The sequence below is a fragment of the Buteo buteo genome, chromosome 15, assembly GCF_964188355.1.
Source record: "Buteo buteo chromosome 15, bButBut1.hap1.1, whole genome shotgun sequence".
Classification (NCBI taxonomy): Eukaryota; Metazoa; Chordata; class Aves; order Accipitriformes; family Accipitridae; genus Buteo; species Buteo buteo.
Genome location: NC_134185.1, coordinates 23,744,518 through 23,755,432, shown reverse-complemented (window position 1 = coordinate 23,755,432; position 10,915 = coordinate 23,744,518). Strand labels below are relative to the sequence as shown.

Below are 10,915 nucleotides of genomic sequence, written 5' to 3'. Positions count from 1 at the left end.
GAAAAAAATCTGTCCTCACTATAATCAATGAGAATTTTGTCACTGACACCTACAAAACCATAATTTCACTTATCATTGTGTTTGTTTCTGCTACAGTATTCATCAAAATCATAAAATAAAAATAAGCAAAGGAATAGTATATCTAATTTTTAAGCAAGTACTGTGTATATGTATCATTAGTTCTAACTTTGGGTCAAATTATATGACCACAAAGTGACAAATTGTACTGATGCAGCCACAAATTAGTGATTAGCAGCAAAATACACTGACACTGTAGCATAGTGTAGCCTTCAGCCACACCTGACTGAGTATTGTGAGCTCTCATATTTGGGCCATGACGAATTAAGATGGAATGAAATCATACTGTATGAAGCTGCGATCCACTCAAGTGAATGAAGGGAGCAGAATAAGAAAATTCCAAAGAAAATCTAAAGTCACAGTGTGGACACCTATTTGCTCATACAAAACCTACACCAACCTTATTATGATTTATTTGTTCCTAAAGGTGTGTAAGCTATTTGGATAGCACTGGCTCACACGGAGAGAAGACTGAACCTCAAAAAGGATACACAAACTGCATAGTCTCCCTGCTGCTTAGAGAGGGACGTGGATAGTTCTGAGCACTATAATGTGGCCCCAAGTTAAATAAAAAACAGTGGGAATCCTCCTTGTCCTTTTGTCCTTGAGACAAAACAAGAGCTGGTTCTTAATGTTAGACTCAAGCAAAATTCCAGTGCTTTCAATGGGAGTTTTGTCTGACTAGCGTGCATGGCATTGTTCCAAGAAGGATGGGGAGCACAAAGGTGAAGACTATGAAGTGATATCACCCTCCTGCAGAATGGTGTATGCTGTAGAAGACAAAGGGGTATGTATTTGGATCTTACGGTAACCAAGTTGTTCCATCAACAGAAGTTTTTATGTTCTGGAGAAGCTGACCCCATCCTCTCTATGCATAAAAATTAGTAATAGATTTGAGGGCGCAAATGACATGGGCTCGGTCAGGTCAACCCATTTATTAGTGCTGATGTAATAGGGCATCCCAGTCTGTGAGCCGAGGGGATTTTGATGTGTTCTCCTCAGAGCACTCTCTTACTGTGCCTTTGCTTCCCAGTCTGAAGTCTGGATACCCTGCCAGCTTTTTTACATGCACGTCTCTCTGCATCCCCACCTTCCCTCTGCCTCAGGACATTTCTGTTTAGATTTAAGATGAACAGAGAGAACTGGAATACATGTCTTTAATTATATTTTATTTTTTGTAATTATTATAAAAATATCTCAAAGCTCTGTTTTTCATTTAATATTGCTCATTTGATAAGATGAAGCACTGCTTGCTATGAGCTCTTGACTTTTATGCCATCTGAGATTGAAAATACAATGCTAAATACATTAAATATTCACAAAGGGAGTCAAATAGGGTCATGGAAAGTGCCATACATTAATCATACATGTGTGGTATTCCCTTGTTAAATGATACAGTTCAGCTCTGCATTTTCTGACAAATGAGGTCAAGATGTTGTTTGCCATTAGAAACAAATCAGACGAAATTCTTCACACTTTTTTAATGAAGAAAGGCAAACTTTTGGAAATGATAATGCAAAGAAAAGTCAAACTATGGAGAACGAAACCAAATTTCTTTTAAAAAAAAGTTTCTAAAGAAAAAGTGTGATTAGTTACAAAGTTCACTTGGCTCACATCCTCATAATGTCACCAATCAATAAGGTTACATCATGGATAAGAATCAGGGTCTTATAGCAGTGAGAGATAAGAGGAAAACAATGAGCAAGTGACTACTATTGTCAAATTCTGCTATTATTTGAGCTATTTTTCTTTAGTGTTAAGTATTAGTGGGATCAAATGAAAGAAAGGACCTTTCAACACTTAGCTGGACTAGACATTTATGAAAATCAGGTGGTTTTGACACATCAGCCTGAGCAGAAAAAGATTTTACATACCTCAGCAGAGTTTAAACACTTCTGTGACCAGAGAGGATAATATAAAGAGATAGCTCTGCATCTTTAAAGTCCGAAGTAAAACAAGGCAAGATCCAAGACAGAGTCAGGAATGATTCTAGTTTTATGGTGGCCATGTCCATCTGGAGTTGGGCAGCAGGAGCTGAGGAGCATTAGCGGCTTGCACAGCCCTAGGCCAGGCCCAGAAGCCAGAGACTCTGTGCGTACGTAAGTATGTCTTTCATAGGTGCTCTGGCTGATAAGAAGCATGAGCATACACCTCATCCGTCATCAGGAAACTCCTGCAGTACCCCTTGCAAATGGCCCCACCATGGGAGAAACTTCAGCTTGAGGCTAATCCTCTTTAGACACCAAAAAGCCAAGAGATGGAAATCCATAGGGAATCAGGTTCTAGCTGTTGTGCTCACAGAACTACATCCTTCTTGTCTTGCCTTGCCTTTTCATTTTCCTTATAAAAGCAAATTGCATATTTCTCTCCCATATTCCTCATTACTACTTGGCCAATCTGGCAAACTTGCCTCAGACCTCTGGTATGCCCCACACTCAGCATTTCTTAGAGTATTTCTTCAGAAGATAGCTGTCATTGCCCTTCATATCCATTATTTGGAGCGTTATTTGGAAAAAGATCTCCCAGGAGACAAAGAGATCACGAGGTTTCCCTGTTCCAGCAGAACAGTGAGCTGTGGTCATTTCTACACATATCTGTAGGACGGTAGCTCTTCCAGCTCTCCCAAACAAGGTTTTTCTTCTGCTCACCAAAAATCTACCAAAAAGTCATGAGGCTGGCAAGGTGAGCACACATATGGAAAAAGAACCTCATATCTCTGCATTGTTGCTCTAGGAACCAGTAGTACACTTTTGACATTCATTTGCAGCAGTTATGCCACTTGCTGTCCTTCAGTTCGTAGCATGGAGCGGTCTCAGAGCACAACAAATAGATTCCTTTCAAACATAACTAAACCAAAAGATGTGCTTCAGGAGATCAAATGACATGCTCCAACTAGAATGAGTTTTCAGTCCACAGGAGCAAATGAGAGCTAGTCCAAAATAAACTCCTCCAAAACGTGCGTAGTATGGACGCAGAATCCTCATTACCAACCGTTTTGCCCTACAGATAAGGTCTGTCAGACGCACTATTTCCCAAGGTGAATATAGCCACAACAGAGACAGGAGACAACTGCTAGGAGTTAAGAAGGATGAGGCCTTCTGACAGGGTAAAACAGGGGGCTTCAGCATAGGATGTTTGCACTGGTTTGAAGCGAAGGAACCTCCACCAATGCAGACATTTCTCTCAGGAAGAAAAATATGCTTATATGTCTAATGGCTTTGAGGTCATCTGTCCCGGTTTCAGCTGGGATAGAGTTAATTTTCTTCACAGTAGCTGGTATAGTGCTGTGTTCTGGATTTAGGATGAGAATAATGTTGATAACTCAGGGATGTTTTAGCTGGTGCTGTGCAGTACTTAGGCAGAGCCAAGGGCTTTTCAGCGAGCAGGCTGGGGGGGCACAAGGAGTTGGGAGGGGACACAGCCGGGACAGCTGACCCCGACTGACCCAGGGGATATCCCAGACCATGGGATGTCAGGCTCAGCATATAAAGCTGGGGGAAGAAGAAGGAAGGGGGGAGAAGTTTGGAGAGATGGCGTTTGTCTTCCCAAGTCACCGTTAGGCGTGCTGGAGCCCTGCTGTCCTGGAGATGGCTGAACACCTGCCTGCCCATGGGGAGTGGTGAACGAATTCCTTGTTTTGCTTTGCGTGCATGTGTGGCTTTTGCTTTACCTATTAAACTGTCTTTATCTCACCACAAGTTTTCTCACTTTTACCCTTCTGATTCTCTCCCCCATCCCACTGAGGGGGAGTGAGCAAGCAGCTGTGTGGGGCTGAGTTGCCAGCTGGGGTTAAAACATGACATCATCATATAAGAGAGATTCCATCAGAACAAAGTTTTACTATTTGCATTTTCAGATTGCTTAGAGACCATATTTGTGTCTCCTTCATGTATTATAGGAGAGCATAATGGGAACACCAAAGTGTTGGGGTTTTTTCATCTTTAGCTCTCTAATTTTATTCTGAGAATACAACACACTATTATCCTTCATAAAAACACATACTACTTTCATCAGTCTTACCTCTGGGCTTGATGCAATCTCCCATTAGCCTTCTGCATGGAACTGGATCAGGCCTTCATAGATCAAGCAAAAACCCTACCAAAGTCCAAGGGAGACATCCCTGAAGAAGAATTGCAGGATTTCAGCCATGTACAATCACAGTAATGCTTATCTTTTAAACCTTGCCATACATACTAGTTTTAATTCTCTTATTTGTTTGTATTTTATTGCTTTTGAATAGAACTTTAAATGCTTTGAAAAGACACTCATAAAATAGATAGAATTTATTATCACCTGTGCTATTTATTATTATGTTATAGCCTCATGACAGTTCTCCCACCCACACATCATCCTTTACACTATATCTTCGCAATATCACTTGGAATATCCTTGTGCTTTTGAGTTAGTCTTTTCCACAAGAGATTAAACTTTCAGATTACACTGTCTTTGCAGTTCAAAATCTAAGTACATTTAAAAGTTCCCTATTCTAAAGCCAACAGTGGTTGTGAAAACCTCAGTGACTGATGTTTATCTCTAATATATTTTTGTTTAGATTACTACATTACTCCTTCGCCAGAAAGTCACGTTAACCTCATTTAAACCAGTAGTTTCATGGAAGTACTCTGGATTTCATACATTTCCTTCAGAATCTTCCTTTCTGAAGATTTTTGAGACAGTATGTAATTCTTCAGTCTTCAATGGATTCTGCAGAACACACAGATCACCTGACCAAAGAGAGACAAATAAAAAGTACATACACAGAAATAGATTCAAGTCAAACAGTAAAGTAACTTTATATTGATGTTTGCAAAACCTTCCATCTACACTATCTACTATGATGAGACGTTTATGTAAAGCAGGAAGTTCCAAAAAAATCTTTGCATTTACAGCCTCATCTTTATTCCGGCAATAAAGAAGTTGAAGTATGTTACATGGTGTGACTGATGTTTTGTATCAGTACTATTTATAAAAGCCTTTTTCTTTTAAAAGTTGCTGGTAACTACCCTGTTCTCCCTCTCTGTATCTGAAGAGGTGGAGTCATCTGTCACCCTTCACTATCAAAGCACAGCCACCAACTGTGACAGGTAAAATTGTTCGAATATCTCAGACAAAATCCCCAGTAGTCACTCACAATTTGGATCAGTCATATGTGCATTTGAAGCTACAGACTGATAACAGGGAAATTGCCCAGGTTCAATGTCATTGTGCATGAGCTTCCTATCCCGTTTCCCTTTCGTCAAGCTATTAAACAAACTCCGTAAGAAAATGGCTACTAAAGCAACATTTTTCTATTGGCTTGAAGTCTCTTCTGAAGGTCAGGGTAATTCTGGCTGTGTTTCTGACTACATTTGAGCATATATGACATATATTGACCACCCAAACCCTAGGCTACATCTCTACTACCTAATCAAGCATGGTCAGGGCACAGCCCAACCACTACTACATGAACCTTTAAATCACTAGCATAGTCCCTGAGCACAGTTTTGATCTGAGCCAACTACAACACTCCCAGATCATTTTTTGTGGAGAAGTGGGAGATAACACAGGCCAGAACCGTTCGCAATGGGCACTTTGAATGCAGTCACCCTGTTTTGGGGAGCTGGGAGAGATTAGCTATGGGGATGTGAAATGTGTGAAGCCAATTGACTTCAGAACTGAAGGGCAGTGCCTGACCTGTTTTAGTTACTAGCGTAGAGGTAGTTAACCTCTCTTTTTTTACAGGAAAAGCTACAAAATTATATTTTACATTTTAGTTTCTTTCATCAGAGAATTGTTCTGACCTGTTCTTGACAATAAAGTAGCAGAAAATGCTGGCAGACATTTTACCATCAGTATGAGCGCAGAATCCTGTCAATAGTAGAAGAGATACCTAAAATTATTAGCAAACTCAACTCAAATGTAGCTCTCTTTAACTTCCATAGTACAGATAGGCAGGCAATATCATGTAGGCAAAGTCTTTTTCCTTCTCTTTTAAATACAGTTCCTCTTGGCTAAGTGTATTTTTCTCCCAAAGCCTGTCCATATGTATGCAACAGTTAATTAAAGCTTTGTCCAGTGAAAAATCTTCCCATGTCCTCGGATACTTATTTCTACTAGTTTGAATGGAAACAAACTGTTCATTGTAGGGTGGACAGAGAATTCTTAGAACCTGCTTCAGTTGATCTAATAGCCTGAGCATGAAAGCATTTGTGAGGGAACCGAATACTAAATAGTAAGGGTGACAAAGACCATCAGCTTTCAGACCTAACTATCCAGAAGAATGCACAGAATGCAAGAGATGGAAAATTCAAAAAAAAGAAATTCACAGGACATTTTTGTGAAAGTGCCAAGGAGCATTTTGACCTTTCTCTGCATTATTTCCCTGGTAAAATAAGTAGCACTGGACAAAATCCCTGGTGCTGTCATACACTACTAATGGCAAGGCTGCAATTTCTAATGAAACCCCCTATATTTTTTACAGTGTACATTTCAATATTTCATCTGCATAAAATAAGGTCAACAATAACTATTGATGAGGAGAACAATGTGAACAAAAGAAAAATGCAGATAATGAAAAGCATACATTAATCCATTTGTAAGAACATATTTAATACCTTCAACTTTGGCAGACAGGTGAGTAGGTTTCTGTAAAAAGCTGGCAGGGCTTTAAAATAGCAGTGGGTAAAATGGTATGTGCTGTGCATCACACAGTCTGTGGTGAGCCAAGCAGAGCATATCCACGGGTAACTCTGCTTCATGAATCAGGAAGTCAGTGTGTCATTCTCTTCTAGCAAGCTTAGTATGAACATCACATAAAAGACAAAAAACAGGTCCAGGGGTCTCCTTTTTTCCTTTTTTCTTTCCATCTTTAGTGGGGCTGAGGCTTCTTCCAGGAGAACAAAGGTTTTAGCAGCCAACTCAGCCAAAGCATCACCTGCAGAGATCCCTGTGCCAGCCAGGGCACCCCCACGAGAGAAGACATGCCTGCCCAAAACCAATGCTGACGCTATGGCTCCCCTCAGAAGCTGCGTGGGATTACCCACCTCCCTGTTACAAGGACATGAGTTTCTGTGGTGGATATGACTTTCTGACAGCCTGGTGAGGCTGGCAAAGATTTCCTCAGAAAAAAAAAAAAATAAAACGGTCTTTGGTGTTGAAAGACCTTCCCTCATCACAGCTGCATGAGCTGGTGGTATGGCCAGGAGTTTTATGTACTCTGCCTTGTGGCTAATCCAGGCTTACTATCAAGAGTGGGCTTCAGTTTACAACCAGATTTTCCAGAGCTGGCAAAGCCAAAGGTAAGAATAGGAAGTAAACAAAGGCAGAATTCTCTCCTGGAGAGGAGTGGAAATGTGTTTCTAGCCATTATACATAATGCCTTTTAATTTCCTGCAAAAAAAAAAGCTTTTTCAATCTCTCTTGAGTTTGAATTTGATCCTTTGCATACTAGGTAGAGTGAAAAAGACTGAGGAGGATGGTTATGAAATTATAATTTAAAAGATAACAAATCCTGTATTTTTCCCACATTATATGGTTTTCTAGCCTTACTCCAAATTGAAAAGCATTTCACAAGGGCTGCCAGGACATTGGACTAAGATAGAACTAAGCAGCATTTTAGGACATGTGTCCTGGGAGAAGGTAAACGTCCTCAGATGTTTGTTCAAAGCAGCAGGTTTATAGTTAAGTAGCAGTTGGAATAGGTTTTAAAAACATAGACAAGAAGAAATTTGATTCTTAGGAGGAAACAAAGTCTTGTTCACTTAAGACAAAAAGAGATCTCCTGGAAATTTTTTTAACAGAGGTAATATCAACCATGGTGTCCTGGCCAGTTTCCAATTCAGCTAATTACAAAATACCTAACTAAATGTTCCCTCAGCTTCAAAAATATTATTTACTACTAAAATTAAATTGGTTAGTGGTATTTTTGTGTCCTTTCATGCAGCTGCAGCAGTCTGTTTTAGAATCAACAATGGTTTTAGCTAATTCAGTTGTGTACAATATTTACAAAGCATTTTCCTATTTTTTACAAGAAAACATTACAAAAATCCATAGTAAATAATAAAAAAAAGTGGGAAAACAAAATATAGCAAGGAAAGCAGAGAGAATAATCATTTAATTCCCTCACATGCTGTCTGTTCAAAGACCATTGCAAAAATAACTGAAATTTACAGGAACAGTTTGGTCAAAACTAGGTGCTTGGTTGAAACAAGATGCATATAAAGAACCTTGATTTTTTTTCTTTGACTACACTTTATGCAGGCACTTAAGTCTGCAGACTTTATGTTAACAGAATTGAGCTCAAAAGCACTCTTAAAGTATGCACTATAGCAATAAACTGTACATAGATCATAATTTTGATAACTTCAGAGTCAAATCCAGTTTTTCCATTTCAAGCTTATTTCTGTCCTCAAATACTGGGATAGTAAATGCAATCTTGGTGGTTTCAATCCATCTCAGACTGAGAGGCATCAAAAAGAGTAGTTTGAAATCAGAGATCATACTTCCTCAATCTACCCCACTTCAAATACAACACAAACTATTTTTGAAAGGCCTTTACAGACCCACTGACATTTAACAGGGAATTGGGTTCCATGCTTAGAGCAAAATTTACCTCTAATGGCACTAAAGAGCTCAAGCAGGATACTCTGCTCTCCCTGTATGTGAAAATATTCTTACAAGGACATAAACCTGAATCAAAATAAGGCAGAAAACTTTAATGGGACAATAACTGAAAACAAGATGATGTGCAAAAAAGAACATAAAAAATATTTTGGATAATGCATAGGACAGTTCACTACCTCATGCAGAAGAATAGTCAATGAATAACATACATTGGCTCTTATTTTTCTCACATCAACCACAACTACTATGTTCCCTCAGTCTTTCTTTGTCTGTGTAACTCTTTCTGACCACTTTACTATTCTGAGTAAGCAAAGTATAACATAATCAAGGACAAAGAAGATTGTATATTGAGTGACCATGGCACAGGCATATAGTTACAATTACATCACAACACAGGACAATGTGCTGTATCAGTAAGTGCTCATGCTGAAGCTCCCTTGCCCTCTCCTTTAGCAGTAAGCCAACAGCTGAATATGGTCCAAGAGCATCAACCAAATGATCACACACTTTGAGAAAAGTCTCCCTCTTGGAAGACAAGCAGATGCTATGATAAACAGGAACACGCCATTGCACAGTGACGAAGGGTGAAATCAGGCTTTAGCACTGCAGATATATAACTTCCATACATCATCAAGGATGTTACAATTTCTATAATACAACCTTGCTGCTCCCATGAGAGAATGCAACAAATATTCTTTGTAGTCCTTTGTGTAGAATGTTCACAAGTCACAATATGCTAGTTTTTTACAAAATGCATCAGCAAAACCATTCATGGTTTTGATACAGTTCACATCATTCTCATTTACTAATAAATGCAAGGTGAAGACAACAGGACCCTTTTTTTAATTACAAGTTGTTCATTAATTTGTTTTATAGTGCAACAAGAAAGCCTGGCAAATGGGGGAGAGTGGAAAGTAGAACTTCAGTTCAGTTAGCCAAAGCAAACAGAACAGAGCTGAAGGTTGAATTCTACTTTCTGTCCAGCTCCACTGGTGAAAAACATACAGAAGAAGCAGTTGGATATACTTATAGATGCTGAACATCTTTGAGATGTTCATGGAGGTGTTCATCTGTTCCACTGCTGATGGATTAGAGTTATTTGTTGTACTTTTGACATGGGGGGTGGTGGTGGGGGTGTTCCAAATTTCAAAAACCCTACAACCCTCTGAGAATAATATTTACCTGTATATTTATTATTTTCAGTCCTCTTCTGAAATTACTTATCCCTTCAAGCACCACCTAGCATTCTCAAAACGAGTCCACTATCTTAAAGAGAAAAAGAGTTGGTATATTTGGTCTGATTTTCCACTGCTTGTACAGGGAGATAGAGGGAATCCAAATGAGAGTAAAACATTGCTGCACTAACTTGTTGGCACTTTTCCATGTGTTTTTTTGTACAATCACTCACATACATTTCATTGCCAGCAGAGAATCAGACTCAACATAATCCACAGTCCATTCCTACAAGACGCGGTGGATGGATCTATCAGCTCATTGCTGACAGAAAGCCTAGATCTCACCTCCTCCCACACGTGTTTTCCACGTACGTTCCTGGCTGCACGGTACTGCCATCCACCTTTTGCCAACTGCAGTGCTCTTCAGAGGCCACCATCGGTCAATTCACCTCCCTGACTTGGAAGAAAATAACCAGAAAGTTGGATAATTCTCTTTTGCATTAACTGGTTGAATTGGCCCAAGGAAAGAGGTAAAGGGTAAGACAAAGCTGTGGGGACAAGACTGTGAGAGGGAAGAACAAGAAAGAAAGGCATGGAGTGAGGAGGAGGAGGGAGCGAGACCTTCTCCTGTGGCAGCAGCAAGCTGTTAGATCAGCATTGCCCCTTGTTGGCTTGTGGCCATAGACTTTACCTTTGCAGCACCAAATAACCAGTTATGCCAAATTGTTAGATGCAAAAGACAGAGCCAAAATTGTTCTTCCTAGGCACTTGGAAAAGTGAGTGCTCCCTGGGAAAGCAAAGGCACATACCTAGTTAATACTGTGAAGAATTGGGATCTAATTCATTTTAGCTAACAGGGGTGGAGGGGGGAGATTGTTTCTCCTCTTAAGTTAAGTAACTGTTAACAACATTCCTTCTGCTGAGAGGTTAAAATTTAGATGATTTATCACCAGCACATGATGTTACTATTTGCAAACATAATCATTTCTAAACCAGAGATTAGCCTGATCCAGTTTAAGACCATAACTCTTTTGGAGCTGCACATTCCTAAATATTAGACT

At 39.6% G+C, this 10,915-nt stretch overlaps 1 long non-coding RNA gene across 1 annotated transcript; it reads right to left on the bottom strand.

The window, feature by feature from the left end:
* Nucleotides 1-1,289: 1,289 nt before the first annotated feature.
* On the bottom strand, nt 1,290-4,787 carry LOC142039646 (uncharacterized). The gene is made up of 3 exons (XR_012652995.1): nt 4,714-4,787; nt 4,099-4,198; nt 1,290-3,369 (listed from the first exon to the last, which is right to left on the bottom strand). It is a non-coding gene; the product is annotated as an uncharacterized LOC142039646 (long non-coding RNA).
* Between the last annotated feature and the right edge of the window lie 6,128 nt (nt 4,788-10,915).